Here is an 18,289-nt window from a genome sequence, read left to right as displayed (position 1 = left end):
AAGCAGTAAATTCAAGGAGTTTTTATCCTACTAAAAAAAATTCATTTGTGGTAACCCTTCCACAATCCAAGTTTCTCAAATATTTCCTCCTTTTCTCATTCATTTTAGAGTCAAATTCTTTAGAGAGCATTCTTCCTAAGTTGTAACTACTTCCTTGCTTCCACTTACTCCACAAACCAGACATTCATCCTAAATAATACTTTCTACTTGTTCTCATTCTTTGTTCACTACATTTTAAAAATTTATTTTATTTTATTTATTTTTGGCTGCATTGGGTCTTTGCTGCTGTGCACAGGTTTTCTCTAGTTGCGGCGAGTGGGAGCTACTCTTCGTTGCAGTGCGCAGGCTTCTCATTGTGGTGGCTTCTCTTGTTGCGGAACATGGGCTCTGGGTGCGTGGGCTTCAGTAGTTGTGGCACGTGGGCTCAGTAGTTGTGGCACGTGGGCTCAGTAGTTGTGGCTTGCGGACTCTAGAGTGCAGGCTCAGTAGTTGTGGTGCACAGGCTTAGTTGTTCTGCGGCATGTGGGATCTTCCAGGACCAAGGCTTGAACCCGTGTCCCCTGCTTTGGCAGCGTATTCTTAACCACTGTGCCACCAGGGAAGCCCTGTTCAGTAGCTTTTTTGTGAGGGCTTTCTCAAATTTCCCTGTCAGAATAGCTTTTTCAAGTCTTTATATGTACTTTTTTTTTTCTTTCGATTTAGATTTTTTTCATTTAAAAAAATTTATTTATTTATATTGAAGTATAGTTGATTTACAATTTTGTGTTAATTACTGCTGTACAGCAAAGTGATTCAGTTATACATATATATATACATACACACATTCCTTTTAAAAAATATCCTTTTCTATATGTAACTTTTTATAGAACATTTGTGGAAGAAGACACTTTGATTTTTCAGAAAGTGGGTTGAACAAGCTAGTCAAAATTAATATAGTTGTGAATATTACAAATAGTGATAATTACTATTATCAAGGGTAGTTTTGCAACCTTTTTATGGGTCTTAAGAACATTTCTGACAGTTTCAAAATTTTCTTAAACAATTATACTGGGGGGTGGTGGTCTTACAATTTGTTTGCATATGCGAACTTAATATTTTACTTTTTAAAACACTTTTAAACTTCTTATAAATTTCTAATTTATTTCCAGGTAATCATATCTAAATGTTTTTTTAAAATTGAATCAAAATCTTCTGTGGTTAGTAAAATGGCTTTATGACTTTAAAACTCAAGGGGCTTCCCTGGTGGCGCAGTGGTTGAGAATCTGCCTGCTAATGCAGGGGACACGGGTTCGAGCCCTGGTCTGGGAAGATCCCACATGCCGCGGAGCAACTAGGCCCGTGAGCCACAATTACTGAGCCTGCGCGTCTGGAGCCTGTGCTCCGCAACAAGAGAGGCCACGGTAGTGAGAGGCCCGCGCACCGCGATGAAGAGTGGCCCCCGCTTGCCACAACTAGAGAAAGCCCTCGCACAGAAATGAAGACCCAACACAGCCAAAAATAAATAAATTAAAAAAAAAAAAAAAAAAAAACTCAAGGTAAGTAGAACTTTCAATGGAGTCACAGGGCTAGACAAAGATTTGAATTCAGGGTCACCAAAAAAGAAAACTCTAGAACCCAAGGACTAAAACCCAGCTCATTTAAATGTCCAATTCAATTAAGGTGACAGGAATTTTTTTTTAGGCAAAAAGAAAAATGGAGAGAATATAACACCAGCAGATCTGAATAAAGGAGAATATTAAAGGGCATTCTTTAAGTAGAAGAAAAATAATCCTAGGTAAGAGTTCAGAAATGAAGAAAAAAATGAAGAGAAAGAGAAGGTAAACATCGGTAAATCTGAATGAATATTGACTGCACACAAATTAATAATAATATGAGATTTGACATATATAGAATTAAAATACATAACTTCAATAATGTATAATTGAGGTTAAACTGAATAAGCTGTTCAAGATTCTTGTATTGTTTGGGAAAATCTGTAACCACTAAACAAATAACTTAAAAATTTATAATTACCAACTGATTACAAGGGGAATAGAAAAATAAAAGATGATAAATCAAAAGGAAGGCATGAATGGGAAGAAAAAGAATATAGAAAAGGCAAGATACTCTCACAGTTAGAGGGTAGATTTAAACATTATATAATTGTATTATGTACAAATGGATTAAAAACTCCAGAAGATACAGACTGTCGGATTAGTTAAAACAAAAATTAACAAAATGCAATTATAAGAGAAATAAAATACAAAGACACATAAAAGATGACAGTAAGCAGATAAAAAAAGATATATCATATATACAATAAAAAGAATGATGCTATAGTAATATTAGTATCAGGCAAAATAGACTTTAAGGCAAAAACAATTAACAAAGATAAAGAAGACACTTCATAATGATAAAAGATCCAATTTACCAGAAAGATATAACAATTCTAACTTTGTTTTTACCTAAGAACACAGCTTCAAAATACATAATGCAAAAATTAAAGAACTAAGACACAGACAGATCTATACTCACAGTGGGAGACTTAAAAAAATATTTCTCAGTAACTGATAGAATAAGCTGACAATCAGCAAGAAGACAGACTTCAGCAACATAATTAACAAACTTGACATATCTAGAACAGCACTCAGTACCTATATACTACACATTTTTCCAAGTGCACACAGAATATTTACAAAAATTGGCCAGGTGGCAAAGCAAATTTCAAGAAACCTGCAAAGACTGAAATCATACAGAGAATGTTTTCTGACCACAGTAGAACTTAAAACAACAAGATTATTAGAAAATCCCCATATAGTACAAAATTAAAGAAAATACCTCCAAATAACCTGAGGGCCAAAGACATCACACTGGAAATGATCAAATACTTTGAACTCAATAATTATGAAGGTGTTACATAAAAAAAGTATGGTAGTCTTGATAGCCTTAAATACATTAGCAAAAAAGAACGGCTAAATTCAATAAGTATCCAACTCAAGAAGTTAGAAAAGACCAGCAAAGTAAACCCTAAGAAGGTAAAAACAATGAAAGAGAAGAAAGTAATGAAACAGAAATCAAATACACAGTAGCAAGGATTAAAAATTATTTTTTAAAAGCCAAATAAGATTGATAAATCCTAGCAAGACTGGTTAAGATAAAAGAGAGAAGACAAAAAATTTAGTGTCAGGAATGAAAAAGGAGACATCCCTTCAGATCCATATAGTCATTTAAAAGATAAAGAGAGGATGGTATGCCCCCAAATTTAAATTTTATATTAAGTAGATCAATTCCTAGACAAACACAACTTATTAAACTGAAACAAAAAGAAATAGAAAATATGAATAGTCCTACAACTACAAAAGTAATAGAAGCTGTAATTAAACACCTTTCTCAATAAAAGCTTTAGGCCAACATGGTTTCCCTGGTGAATTCCATGAAATTTCTAACTTTCTCTCTCTCACAACTTTTTTTTCTTTTTCTTTTTAAAATATTTATTTACTTATTTATTTGGTTGCACCGGGTCTTAGTTGTGGCATGCATGTGGGCTCTAGTTCCCTGACTAGGGATAGAACCCGGGCCCCCTGCGTTGGGAGTGTAGAGTCTTATCCACTGTGCCACCAGGGAAGTCCCTCACAACTCTTTCTTGTCCTCACTGTAAGCTGATGGCTCTCTTTATATTTTACTGAGAATAAAGAAGCTATCATCATAGGATGCCTCAATCTTCTCACCACCAGCTGACCTATATCTGCTCCCATCTTCTCCATCCTGCCTAGCGTTACTGCAGAAGAGGTGTCCTCCCTGCCTATCAAGGGTAAATCTCTCCTTTTCCATTCGTGATTTTATCCCCTTTCACTTTCTCAGACACTTTAGTTCTTCAGTGACCCTACCTTTGTCTTACAACATCAATTTCTCCCTCTCCACTGGAACATCATTCCTACCAGCACTTAAGCACGTCAGAAAAGTTTCCATCTCAAAAATAAAAGTTTTCTTTTTTTATTCCTTCTTTCTTCCAGCCACTGCCCCATTTCTCCTTCCCTCTTCATATGGAGGGGGGCTTTCTCTAGAGAGTCATCGAAACTATCTCTAATGTCTACCTTTCACTCACTCTCTAAAAATACATGTATAATATTTGAGATATAAAAATAATATATGTAACACATGTACAAGTTATGGATGGCATCACAATAAAATAAATATGCAAATGATCTAGAATCCATTATTCCTTTCCATCTCCACCATCACCCTAATCAAAGTTACTATAGTCTCTTGCCTAGACTATTTTTTTAGTTTTTTAATTAAAAAAATTTTTTTTGGCTGCGTTGGGTCTTTGTTGTGGCACGGGCTTTCTCTAGTTGTGGCGAGTGGGGGCTACTCTTCATTGCGGTGCACAGGCTTCTCATCGTGTGGCTTCTGTTGTTGCGGAGCACAGGCTCTAGGCGAGCAGGCTTCAGTAGTTGTGGCACATGGGCTCAGTAGTTGTGGCTCACAGGCTTAGTTGCTCCGCGGCATGTGGGATCTTCCCGGACCAGGGCTTGAACCCGTGTCCCCTGCATTGGCAGGTGGATTCTTAACCACTGCGCTACCAGGGACATCCCTGCCTAGACTATTTTAACTACCTCTTTACTGATTACCTGCTTTATGCCCTTAAGTTCAATTTCCATCAACAGGGTTATTTCCCAAAGATCCTTGATTAAAACCTTTCAGTGCCTTCACACTCACTTTGATTAAAATCCACTCTCCTTAACATGGTCCACAGAGCCCTGAATAGGCAGTCTCCTGTCTGACTCTCTATCTTATTCTGTACCAGTCTCCCTCTCCTTATGCTTCAGTCAGGCAGCTTCCTCAGATTTCTAGAACTCAGTACACTACGTTCTGCTGTCTGGAATGCTCTTCTTCTTCTCTTGCCTCTGGCTGGCTTCTTCTGACTCTTCAAGTTTCACCTTAAATGTCACCTCCTCAGAAGCCTTCCCCGACCACACTATCTGAAGGAGGCACCCTCATCCCCATCCAAGTTACTCTTTCGTATCCTCATGGCTAAGTTATTACAACCATTATTTAGCTTGCTTTTGTTTATTTACTTGTCAATTATCTATTTCTCAAAATTTAATCTTCATGAGAGAAGGGATCTGGTCCATCTTACTGCTGTAGACACAGTACTTAACTCAGTTCACAGTATACAGATAAGTATTAAATATTGATTGTTTAATATTAATAGATATTGGTTAAATAGATAAATACTGTATTTTGATTATCAACTGATTTACTGCTTGTATTCTCAATTAGTTAAGATTCTGGAGGACAGTAGGAGCGTTCCTCAAGTTTCAGCAGGCATGCAGGTGAAGAAAGTTAAATAATTAGTCAATGGGTTTAGCTTAAAAGAAATCAGTGATGATCCTTAAGAAAGCACTTTCAGGAAAGTTAATGAAGGAAGGGATATCAAATAATGGTAAAACAAATGAGAAAAGTGTAAGGTTAAATGGAGAGGACAGAACTGAAAGGGATATTTTATGCATGTTTGAATGAAGGAACAATTATGAAAATCATGTTCCCAAGAAAGTAAAGTAGGATGTGATGGGAACTAGAAGTAGAGGGCAGAGATGGCGGGAGAGGGAAAAGGACAGGGAAACAGAGGGAGAGAGGGAGGGAAGGCAGGAGGGAGGGAGGGAGGTGTAGGGAGAGAGGAAGAGAGGGGAAGAATCTTTTCCTTCAAGATAGCTTTGAGCAAAGATACCCCCAAAATATTTCAGATGTTCTGCTCCATCCATGACCTACTGAATTCAAAGAAATCCCATCCTGCTGGTTCTTATTAACTCACCTGAATAGAGGGTTTTTGAAGTTTCTCTCACTACCGCCCATGTCCCTTTTTCATCCTCCAAATGAGATATCATGTCTGGTTTGGAAACTGCAAGCCCTGTTCAGAGAAAAATGAATAGGATTTGATTGTGCCTGTGAGCAAGAACTAGGGCCAAATTCAGTCTCAGCTCCTGATCTTCTGTGCAGAGTGGTTACTACAAGAAGTTCTAGAGGTGCACTGTCCAATGCAGCTGACAATAGCCACCTACGGATATTTAATTCTGAATTTAAATTAGTTAAAATTGTATAAAATTTAAAATTTTCTTCAGTTGGACTAGCCAGATTTCAAATTCTCAACAGCCACAGTGTAGAGCCTGCCACACTGGAAAGCACAAATACAAAACATTCCCATCACAGGAGAACACTCTACTGTACAGCAGTGTTGTAGAGAATTACAAAGGTACCTCAAAGAAGCTCAACACGATGATCCCAGGTTTGGGGATAATCTCAGTTTAGAAAGAAAATAGACATATTTGTTCCTTTCTTTCCAGAGGCACTGGTAAGTCTTATGGAAGTGACTAGAAAAAACAGTCCTAAATCAGAGGGACTGTCAATAATCTCCAAGATTCCAATGAAATATGTATTTCTTACTCTACAATGGGTGAACCACTGAGTTAAGAGCAAGAGACGGCATAACTCCCAACAATATGCCCCTAAGATTATGAGATTTTAATGCTTAAATTCTAACCCAAAATTCAGTTAAGTACTTTAGAGGGTCTGTATCTTCAGTAAACCTGGTCCAGTGGGCAGATACATATACCTGGAGGTTACCCTTACCCAAGGAGACAAGATTCCTATAATTCTCTAGCATCACATCCTTGTGCAGTTTCCTCTGAGTAGGGTCCATCAACCTCCACTCTTCCAATGTGAAGTCTATAGCCACATCTTTAAATGTCACTGATTCCTAAAATAAATACAGAGATCACTCAGGGACGGCACAGTTAGACCTATTAGGCAGATTAATACATACAAAACTGGGGAAGAAAACTAGAAAACGAGTAGTTTCCAGCCAAATCATCTTTTCTCCCTCAAAATCCTGCCTTATGTATAATATCAACTCTTTTTCAGTTCTATTCTATAAAATATGGCTTAATAAAAGACACAGTTTATCATTCAGATTGTAGATATAGAATATTATAAGCTATTTATCTGAGAAAGAAAAATAAGAAATCATGGAACTTTAGGGAGCTTCTCTGGTCAGGATATAAAATATATGTATATATGCTTGTAAAAAAAATCAAAGAATGAGCCATAAAATTCTTTTAATGGTTGGTTACCTATTGGAGGAAGGGGGAAACAGAGTGAAGAGGACTGGAATAGAAGCTAGATTCCCTTGAATATTTCTTGTTTTTTAGATTTGACTTTTGAACCATGTAAATATATTATTATAAAAGAAAAACTAAATAAAAAAAGCAATTTCTAAATATTAAAAGCAAAATGAAACCAGCTGGTAGCATACACATTCATCAGAGAGGAACTATTTTGAGTATCTTTAAAACACAGTAATTTTTCTGTATATCTCTTGTGAGATATATCCTGAGGAGAAAAAGAACTGCAAAAAACTAAACAACACATTTTCAGTAAATAATCATTATTGTTGGTGGCAGTGATGGAAATGTTATTTTGTAACTGTTGCGTGTGTAGTGTTGGATAAAGCAAATTAGTATTGATATCATTGAGAGCTAATAAATTTGACATGGGAGAAAGAAGATATAAATGTAATATCAATGAGATTATGTACAATGAGATTATGTACAATCCAAAATTGCATCGGAAATATCGGTATAAACTCATGAAGTATTTTAAAGAAAACAGGCCACATACTTCCTATCTTCGTCCATTCAATAGGTCTAGAAACAATAACCAGAAAGGTACCATTATGCAGTCTAGACTGTGGCCCCTACAGATTACTTTCCGCTACAAGAAACCAGGGCTTGGAACTTTCTGTCAAAATAAAAAGCACGGAAACTATCAAACACTAGTACTAGGATCACGTCTGACACTTGCGAGACAACTTGAAGAGGCTCTCACTGGCCAAAGATGGGACAATGTGAACATCCATAAGAACAATAACTGTAGTGGGCTTCAAAAATATCTAATACATTTAAAATTATGATTTCACTATAAAACTCTAAGGATACTCATTGATCATCTTTGGAGAATGCCTGGAAACTGGTAAATAAAGAGAAAGAATTAACCCTTTGCCCTTCTTTTCCTATGCAAAATACATATAGTTCGCACAGTTATAAAATGTAATCAGATGGTTGATGAGGGGAGGTTTCTCTTTATGGAAGTACTCCAGCTAATATGTGAACATGGAATGAAAAAATTAGAGTATCACCATTTTGCTACCTCTAATGAATTAAAGGATTATCAGTGGCTGCTAACACACCAAAGAGGCTTCAACTAGGCATTATGTAGCTTCTGGTAGTAGATACCAGAAATATGAAATACCAATGCCAAAAAATTTTTAAAAAATCAAAATCTGAATCTGATCAAGCCTCTAGATTTAACTAACAATATAAAGGAAATACAGGAGACAGAAGTGCATGTTAAAAAAAACCCATGGGGATGCAATAAATAAAATCCATATTGTGTGATTCTAAATCAATGCTGTCCAACAGAAATATAATGCAAGTCACAAATGGAATTTTAAATTTTCTAGTAGTCACATTAAAAATAAAAAGAAACAGGTGAAATTAGTTTTAATAATATATTTTAGTTAGTCTAATATGTACAAAATATAATTTCAACATGCAATCAATGCAAAAATTATTAATGAGATAATTTACCATTATTTTTTGTATTAAGTCTTTGAAATATGATGTGTATTTTAAGTTAACAGTACATCTCAACTTGAACTAGTCACATTTCAGGTACTCAACAGCCACATGTGGCTAGTGGCTCCTGCATTGGACATCACAGCTCTAAAATACAAATGACTTGGTTTCTTCAGTAAATAATTACAAAGGGAAAAAAGGAGGGACGGGGAAACCTCTAGATTAAAAGTGACCTAAGAGACAATATCAGCTAATATGACTCAACTGGGGAAACAAATACCAAATTAATATGTGATAATATTAAGGCTTACTGTTCATTTTTTAGCTGTAATTATATTATACTTAAAACTAAAAAAATCTGTTATAGATATATAATGAAATATTTATACATGAGATTATATAATGTCTTGGATTTGCTTCAAAATAACCAGTGAGGGAGGGTAGTATTACAGATGAAATATGATTGCCATGGGTGTTAACTGTTGAAGGTTCAATGGGATTCATCAAACTACTCTCTCTACTTTTGTGTAAGTATGGTTCATATTATTTGTCAGGTACTGATATGAAGGCTTTTAATGTAATGATTGAATCCTCACAATAAGGAAGGTGCTATTTACAGATAAGGAAAGTGAGGCATGGAGAGGTTAGGTGCCTTGCCTAAGTTCACAGAAGACATAAACTCTCGATTCAAATCCAGGCAGTTTGGTTCCAAAATTCAAACTCATAAGCACTACACTCTATGATCTGGTAAATTAAGAACCCTACTTAGCTGACTAATCAGGCAAAGGTCTCAAGTTAGACTGTATTTGGCTAAGGTCTGCTCTGTATCGGAAGAAACTGATTTCCTCTGGAGTGTTTTTCTGCCATACAGATATGTATGCTTATCAAATTGTTTAAATCTTTTTATTTATTAGGACCTCAAAGTTTGTGAAGCATGTTTTATATAATTCTGCTAATAATAAAACATGGCTAATGTGAGAGATAATGACAGTTCATAAACTGTTAATATTGTTAATCACTTCACACATTAACTCAAATTATAATGAACTTACTTCGTTTGTTTTCTTTTCCCATCTGGAGCTAAGCCCCAGGAAAAATCTAAGAAGGCCCTCAGCTCTCACCTCTGGCTACCTTGAGGCTCTGCAAGCAAGAAGTGAAGTATGTGATACAGGATACTTTATCATTAGGAATTATAATGTGACCATCTGTCAAATTAGGGCTGCTACCACTGAGAGAAATAAAATCTGTCAAAATGACACTACCAGCCCTGGGGTTACTACACCTATCGAGCAAAATGGTTCTTATGGTGAACTTGCAATGTGCTGGAACATTAAGAATTAGGGCAGTAAAAGAGGTGCCGTCTCTTCATTCCCCTTAGATACAATGCCAAGTATTACCTTTACCAATTCTTGTTCTTCTGCCTGAAGGTGAAGATCTTCATTTGGCTGGGGAACTTCAGGACTCTAAGGGGATACAGGATAAGATCACTCAGTGACAGGCTGCCTATTACCTACAACACAGCCTCAGCAAGCACCACCGGTCCACTGTGGATGCGGTGTATATGAGATCACCTCTTCTACTGTTTTATTCAGGGATGAAATTAAGGTCCCATAGCAACATCCAATCATAATCTTCTTTCACCTCGTTTGAGACAATGACACACACAAGACTGAGAAAGATACAAATGCATAATTTTTTTTTTTTAATTTTATTTATTTATTTTTGGCTGTGTTGGGTCTTCGTTTCTGCGCGAGGGCTTTCTCCAGTTGCGGCGAGCGGGGGCCACTCTTCATCGCGGTGCGCGGGCCTCTCACTGTCGCGGCCTCTCTTGTTGCGGAGCACAGGCTCCAGACGCGCAGGCTCAGTAGTTGTGGCTCACGGGCCTAGTTGCTCCGCGGCATGTGGGATCTTCCCAGACCAAGGCTCGAACCCGTGTCCCCTACATTGGCAGGCAGATTCTCAACCACTGCGCCACCAGGGAAGCCCCAAATGCATAATTTTTAAAGGAAACTTTTAACAAATAACCTATCAAAACAAAAATAAACTTATAATAAAGGGTCTTAGATGCTACATAATTCTCCTTTTTCCTATGAGGATGAAATCTGTTTCTCAGAAATAATCTATCTTGCTCAAGAATAACATTCAAAACCTACTAACACCACCTGTTTTCTACAACTGAAAGATCATGTCTGGGGGTTGGGGGGGCCCTGTCTCAGTACTCTTTCAGAGAATATTTCAGGGACCTCTCACAACACTGCTTTCTTCCAAATCTTAGACACTATATGCCTATAAAGACCTGATTTCATAAATGAAATGAAATTTTACTATACCTTCTAGTAGTACTTACTGATTTTAGATTTTTGTGCCATTTTAAAAAGTTATGGGTAACAGAACTATTAAATTTCACGGAGAAATATGTTATCTTAGTTCTTCCCTTTCAAGTTCTTATCTTAAAAAGTACAAATATTCAGCAGACTTCCTTGGGGCACAGTGGTTAAGAATCCGCCTGCCAATGCAGGGAACACGGGTTCGAGCCCTGGTCCGGGAAGATCCCACATGCCGCGGAGCAACTAAGCTGGTGCGCCACAACTACTGAGCCTGCGCTCTAGAGCCCGTGAGCTACAACTACTGAGCCCGTGAGCCACAACTACTGAAGACCGCGGGCTTAGAGCCGGTGCTCCGCAACAAGAGAAGCCACCGCAATGAGAAGCCCGCGCACCGCAACGAAGGGCAGCCCCCACTCGCTGCAACTAGAGAAAGCCCGTGCGCAGCAACAAAGACCCGACGTAGCCAAAAATAAATATATTAATTTAAAAAAAAGTACAAATATTCAGCTTCCAGAAAATTAAGGATGATGTGAACCTCAACCTCTGATAATTAGATATGTGTTTGATCCGGCCTATACTAGACAAATACTTTAGATCTACTGATAAAGTGAAACATTTTGGTTTTCATTTATCTTTTCAAGGGTATGTCTTAAGAACTATTTACATGTTTTATATTCTTGCTACAAAAAATAAAAGATCACTACTACAAGTTATTATGGATCATTTCTGTAACAAATTATATTTGTTGGTACTACCTTTCTTCTGAATCTCCTATTTCAAAAAGTCACTTCTAAAACACAGCTTTAATCACATTAATACCCACCTCGAACACATCCAAACACACACACATCCATATATACACTTAAATGTCTTCAGGGAAACATGAAAAGATTCAGCTTAATTATCTGAATTCCAGTCCTATCTTTCACAAATTTCCATCTTGAATCACTGGCTCACTCACTGTTCTCTGCCTCAGAGCCTTGCCTTCTCACCTGAAGTACCCTCACAAATAATTTACAACAACTTAAATCCCACTTGTAATTGGGTACCAGCTTAAATCTAACCATCCTCATGAGCTTTCCAAGACTGATTCAGCCCATACTAATATCCCATTTCTTTCCTTACAAAAGCACTCATCAGCTTTATCACACTGCTCAGTAACTATCATTCACCTAAATAAATTATGTAACTATTTCTTTTGTATGCCTTACCTCAGTGAGACTGTAAGCTCCCTACAGCCAAGCACTGTGTCTTAAACATCTTCTTTCTCTCCATGTCATCTATTAAGCTTGATCACTTCTTAATGGGTAGAAAAGAGGAGAACACTAAGAGTGGGCACAAGGGGAATGGTCCCTATGAATTAAGGGTGTGTGTATGTATGCACATGTATTGTTTTGTTCAAAATTTCCTAAACAAAATTTTCCAGTTGGAAAATATTCCATTCTACTACCCCATAAATAACTGAAATTTCCTGGGAACAATACAAAGTTAACATCATAAGTAAATTTTCCAGACTGCCTATCATATCTAAAGATAGCACAGATTTTTTTTGCAAGATTACGTGTCTTGATACTTGTTTCAATATGCATAGTGAATCTTCCTATAGATTACAACCTTTACTATGATGAACCCAATTTTCATGGATCAAACAACTTGATTCAGTTACCAAAGGGAGTGTGGGTGAGGTAAAGTCACACGACTTCAGGAAAAGTAGTCGTGTTCTCAAAGCAGGACAACAGGTCAGAAGCAGAGGAAACCCCAACTTACCAGAGGTCCAACTGAAAAAACCACAGCAGCCATAATCTCTTCCTCTGGGCTCCCCTCTCTGGAAAGAGTGGAGTCCTGCAAAGACATATCTAAGAAACAGAAATAAGCCATGAAAACCAAACCTGCCTTGGAAATCTCAGACTTACCAAGTTGAAACCTTGACATTACAAATAAGTATGACCTTGCTAAAGAACACAAGATTAACCTGCGTGATCGGCGAGGAAATATGATTCTTACCAGTGTAGAGTTTGAGATTTTAATACCACGAAATGTAGTTACAGCTGGCAGATCAGACATTGTACAAGGAGCTTTGAAACTACTTTCTCACTTGACCGTCACGTCACCCAATGGAAACTACATTCCCATTCCACCGGTGAGGAAACTAAGGCTTAGAAAAACTAGACTACTGATATTTTACCCAAGTTGTGTAGGGTCCCAGATCAGTCTAGCTACAGGCCACGCCTGCCTCACTACCTCAACTTTCTGGGAAAGAAAACAATTCCATCTTCCCTTGCCACAACCACCGCCTCCTCTAACAGTGGAATAATCCAGTAATCTCTTTCTTCCCGTCCTTCCTCGGAAGAGTCCACTCGTTAAAACTTCCACAGGCCTCTGCTCCATGTAAAGAGAACACCATAACTCCAAAATTAAAAGATATTAGAAGTCTTGTACATGCCTCTCTCAATCTCACATTCAAATAGATCTTTATCTATCCTTTCTATATCAGGCAAACCCAAATAGAAAGGAAGTAGGGATAACAATAATGATATAAGAGAAAGCGGAATCCAGTGCACAAAGCACTGAGCAGTAGTTCTTTTATACTGAAAATAGTTATATGCCTAATAAAGGCTTTACACTGTGGAGAAACAGGGTGGCAGAGATCTTGTTCAGATACCCCGGGCACTGATTCTGCCTTCTGTCTTTGGTTAAAGATATGGCCTTGCTGATGCTGAGTTTGGTTTGAAAACAAGAAGAGCCTGAGGTTAGTAAACATTCTCTTAACAAGTGCATGGTTGCAGAATGATGCTGCAAGGCATATAAAAGGGCAGTGGCACAGTGAGAAATGAGCTTTCCAAATCTTGTGAAATTCTACTCTTTAATAAGAGTTTCTTAGGCAGTTTGACATTCTCACTACCCAGTAGAGCTTTTGGGGCCCAAAGGAATCTAGGCCGAATTATGCTGAATCTGTCCCTGCCTTATATGTACAATTTGCCTCCATTAAGAATCCACATCTGGCTCAGTGGGGGAAAAAAGAATCCACATCCAAGAGCTTTGTGCTCAAAAGTATAAAGACCAGCAGCATCAACACCACCAGAGAGCTTGTGACACATGCAAGACCTCAGGCCCAACTCCAGAAACTACTGAATCAGAATCAGCCTTTTGTTAAGATCTCTAGGTGATTCATATGCACACACTGAAGTTTAAGACACACTGATCTAAAATAGATCATTCCAATAAATTGGACAACCTAGAAGAAATGGATAAATTCCTAGAAACAGACAACCTACCAAGACTGAATCATGAAGAAATAGAAAACCTAACAGACTGATCACTAGTAAGGAGATTGAATCAGTAATCAAAACTCTCCCAATGAACAAAAGTCCAGGACCATATGGCTTCACTGGTGAATTCTACCAAATGTTTAAAAAATACCAATCCTGCTCAAATTCTTCCAAAAAATAGAAGAGAACACTTCCAAACTCATTTTATGAAACCAGCATTACCCTGATACCAAAACCAAGCAAGGGTAGTATAAGAAAAGAAAATTATAGGCCAATATCCTTGATGAACACTGACACAAAAATCCTCAAAAAATATTAGCAAACTGAATTCAACAATGCATTAAAAGGATCATGTACCATGATCAAGTGGGATCTATTTCAGGGATGCAAGGATGGTTCAACATGTGCAAATCAACAAATGTGACATACCACATTAACACCATGCAGGATAAGAATCATATGATCCTCTCAACAAGGGTAGAAAAAGCATTTGACAAAATTCAACATCATTTATGATAAAAACTCTCAACAAAGTGGGTACAGAGGATATGCACCTCAACATAATATATGTTATGGGAAGCCCACATATTATTGGAAGTTCTAGACAGAGCAATTAGGCAAGAAAAAGAAATAAAATGCAACCAAATCAGAAAGGAAGAATTAAAATTGTCACTATTTGCAGATGACATGATTTCATATATAGAACCCCATAACAGATCCTGCCAAAAACTGTAGGAATTAGTGAACAAATGCAGTAAAGTTGGAGGATATAAAATCAATATACAAAATCTGTTGTGCTTCTATACACTAATAATGAACTATCACAGAGAGAAATTAAGAAATCAATCTCATTTACAATTGCTTTAAAAAAGAGTAAAATACCTAGGAATAAATTTAACGACAGAAGTGATTGGCTGGTATACATTGAAAACTTAAAGACATTAAGTGGAAAGAGATTCCATGCTCATAGATTCGAAGAACTAATGTTGTTAAAATGTCCATACTACTCAAAGCAATCTACAGATTTGATCCAGTATCCATCAAAATTCGCAAGGCATTTTTCACAGAAGTAGAACAAATAATTCTAAAATTTGTATAGAACCACAAAAGACCCCAAATTGTCAAAGCAATCCTGAGAAATAAGAACAAGGCTGGAGGCATCATGCTTCCTGATTTCAAACTATATCACAAAGCTACAGTAATCAAAACAGTATGGTATTGGAAAAAGAAGACACAGATCAATGGAACAGAATACAGTACAGAAATAAACCCACACATAAATTTACAATTAATTTACAACAAAGGAGCCAAGAATATACAATGCGGAAAGAACAGTCTCTTCAATAAATGGTGTTGGGAAAACTGGACAGTGACCTGCAAAAGAATGAAACTGGACCCCTAACTTACACCATACACGAAGATTAACTCCAAATGGATTAAGTAATTGAATATAAGGTCTGAAACCATAAAACTCCTAGAAGAAAACATAGGCAGTAAACGCCCTGACATCGATCTTGGCGATGACTTCTCAGGCACCAAAAGCAAAAATAAACAAGTGGGACTACATCAAACTAAAGCTTCTGCACAGCAAAGGGAAGTCCAGAAAATGAAAAGGCAACCTATGGAACAGGAGAAAATATTTGCAACTCATATATCTGATAAGGGGTTAATACCCAAAACATAAAAAGAACTCATACAACTCAACAGCAAAAAAGCAAACAATCTGATGTAAAAAATGGGCAGGGATGAATAGATATTTTTCCAAAGAGGACATACAGATGGCTAACAGGTACATGAACAGGTGCTCAACATCACTAATCATCAGGGAAATGCAAATCAAAACCACAATGAGATATCACCTCACATCTGTCAGTATGGCTATTATCAAAAAGACAAGACATAACAAGTGTTGGCAAAAACATGGAGCAGAGGGAACACTTTGCACCACTGGTGGGAATGTAAACTGGTGCAGCCATTATGGAAAACAGTATGGAGATTACTCCAAAAATTAAAAATATAACCACCATATTTTCCAGCAATTCCACTTCTGGGCATTTATCCGAAGGAAAAGAAAACACTAACTCCCAAAGGTATCTGCACCCCCTGTTACTGCAGCATCATTTACAACAGCCAAGACGTGGAAGCCACTTAAGTGTCCACTGATGAACGAAAGCATAAACAAAAAGCGGCACGTGCCCACAGTGGATTAGCCACAAAAAAGGAGGAAATCCTGCCGTTTGTGACAACATGGGTGGACCTTGAGGGCATTAAGCTAGATGAAGCAAGTCACAGAAAGTGAAGCAAGTCACAGAAATAACGTGCAATCTCACTTATATGTGGAACCTAAAACCAAAACAAAACAAAACACCGGAGACTCACAGAGACAGACTGGTGGTTGGGAGGCGGTGGGAAAATGGGTGAAGGTGGTCAAAAGGTACAAACTTCCAGGTATAAAATAACCCAGTCCTGGGGCTATAATGCACAGCACGGTAACTAGAGTTAACATTACTGTGTTGCGGGAATTCCCTGGCGGTCCAGTGGTTCGGACTGGGAGCTTTCACTGCCCTGGCCGGGGTTGGATTCCCTGGTCAGGGACCTGAGGTCCTGCAAGCCGCGCGGCTCAGCCCAAGAAACTAAAAAAAACCCCAAACTCCCCAAACTGTGTTGCATATTTGGAAGCTGAGCCGGCAGGAAAGGCTGCCTCCATTTCCCAAAGGCAGGAGAGGGGGGCACCAGTCAGAGCGCCGCTATCGAACTCCAGTCCCTCCGCTCGGGTGCAGAGCCCAGGATGGAGGTTCTCCCTCCTCCAGCCCGCCTGCTTCCCGCACCGCCCTTCTCGGCCCATTGGGTCCCCCTACTCCCTCAGTGCAGGCGCGGCCCCGGGAAGAGGGGAAGGTCCAGTGGCGCGCCCACCCTGCCCGGCCCCCCGACGCAGCGCTGCCAGGCCACAGCCTTCTGAGGGAGGTCGGCCCCAGGCGCCTCTGGGGTGGGCGGGTCAGCTCAGGGGCTGGGGCTCCGCCGGGAGCGGCCCCGCCCCGGACGCAGCCGGGAGCCGAGTGCCAAGCGCCGAACGCCGAGGGAGGGGCGGCGGGGCCCCGGCCGGGCGCCCGGGTCGACGAGTACCTGGCGGCCTCCTGAGGACAGGGCGCTCGCAGAGCAGTGCGGGAACGCTTCCAGCAATGGCGCCGGCGGCCGGGCGGCCGCGGACGGCAGTGCGCCTGCGCAGCCGGCGGGGACCACGGCGTCCAGAATCCTCCGCGCCGCCACTCTGCTCTTTCGTCCCCTCTGTGCGTGGGTGCTTGAATTGGCGTCACTGACAGTTCGTGGACCTAAAAAGTTCTGTCAGGTTGAGAGGCCACGACTCTGTGTCAAGCACTAGCACTAGCGACACAAAGAAGAATGACACAGCCCTTGCCATGCAACACTTCCGTGTGACTAAAGAAATAAAGCCATTGAGAGAACAGAGAATCTCCTGCAACTAATTAAAGCCCCAGAGGCTGGGGTCGGGGGGAGTTGCGTGTCCAGGCTTCTGCCTCTCATTCAACTTCTTGACAGAAAAATCGTAATGCCTTCACTGTAATTTCTGGGTCTTTGAGCTTCTTTCCTTGGCTCATACTAATAAAAAATAAATAAATATTAGCATTATTATTATTTTTAATGCACGTTTTTCTTTGCCTCAATTCCATGGTTTTAATGACTAAAGGCCATCTTCTCCACATTGGGTCACACAGAATCCTCAAGGCTTCTAGAGCAGCTTCCCTTAATGGTGAGACAATTTCCTCTCTAATCCTTCCTCCCTCCCTCCTTCCTTCCTTCCTTCCTTCCTTCCCTCCTTCCCTCCCTCCCTCCCTCCTTCGGGATCTTAGTTCCCCGACCAGGGATTGAAACCCAGGCCCACGGCAGTGAAAGCACCGAGTCCTAACTGGACCGCCAGGGAATTCCCTCTAATCCTTTCTCATTCTGTGTGCCTTGGATTCTCTGCTGCTTTGATTGTGTGTGAGCCCCTCCACATGGAGATCTGCAGGGAGATAAAGAGCTCAGTGACACTGAACATAGTGCAACACTGGGCTCTTGAGATCTC

At 39.2% G+C, this 18,289-nt stretch overlaps 1 long non-coding RNA gene across 2 annotated transcripts; it reads right to left on the bottom strand.

Moving 5' to 3' along the window:
* Positions 1 to 9,665: 9,665 nt before the first annotated feature.
* Positions 9,666 to 17,346, bottom strand: LOC309618215. Of its 2 annotated transcripts, none has more exons than XR_014238352.1 (3): positions 17,332 to 17,346; positions 12,707 to 12,795; positions 9,666 to 12,238 (listed from the first exon to the last, which is right to left on the bottom strand). It is a non-coding gene; the product is annotated as an uncharacterized lncRNA (long non-coding RNA). The 2 variants fall into 2 exon arrangements; XR_014238353.1 differs by lacking the exon at positions 17,332 to 17,346 and having other exon boundaries at positions 9,666 to 10,075; positions 12,151 to 12,238; positions 12,707 to 17,122.
* Positions 17,347 to 18,289: the final 943 nt, after the last annotated feature.

Source organism: Balaenoptera borealis (genome assembly GCF_965194805.1).
Source record: "Balaenoptera borealis genome assembly, chromosome: 20".
Taxonomy (NCBI): Eukaryota; Metazoa; Chordata; class Mammalia; order Artiodactyla; family Balaenopteridae; genus Balaenoptera; species Balaenoptera borealis.
This window is presented reverse-complemented; position numbering and strand designations above follow the sequence as displayed.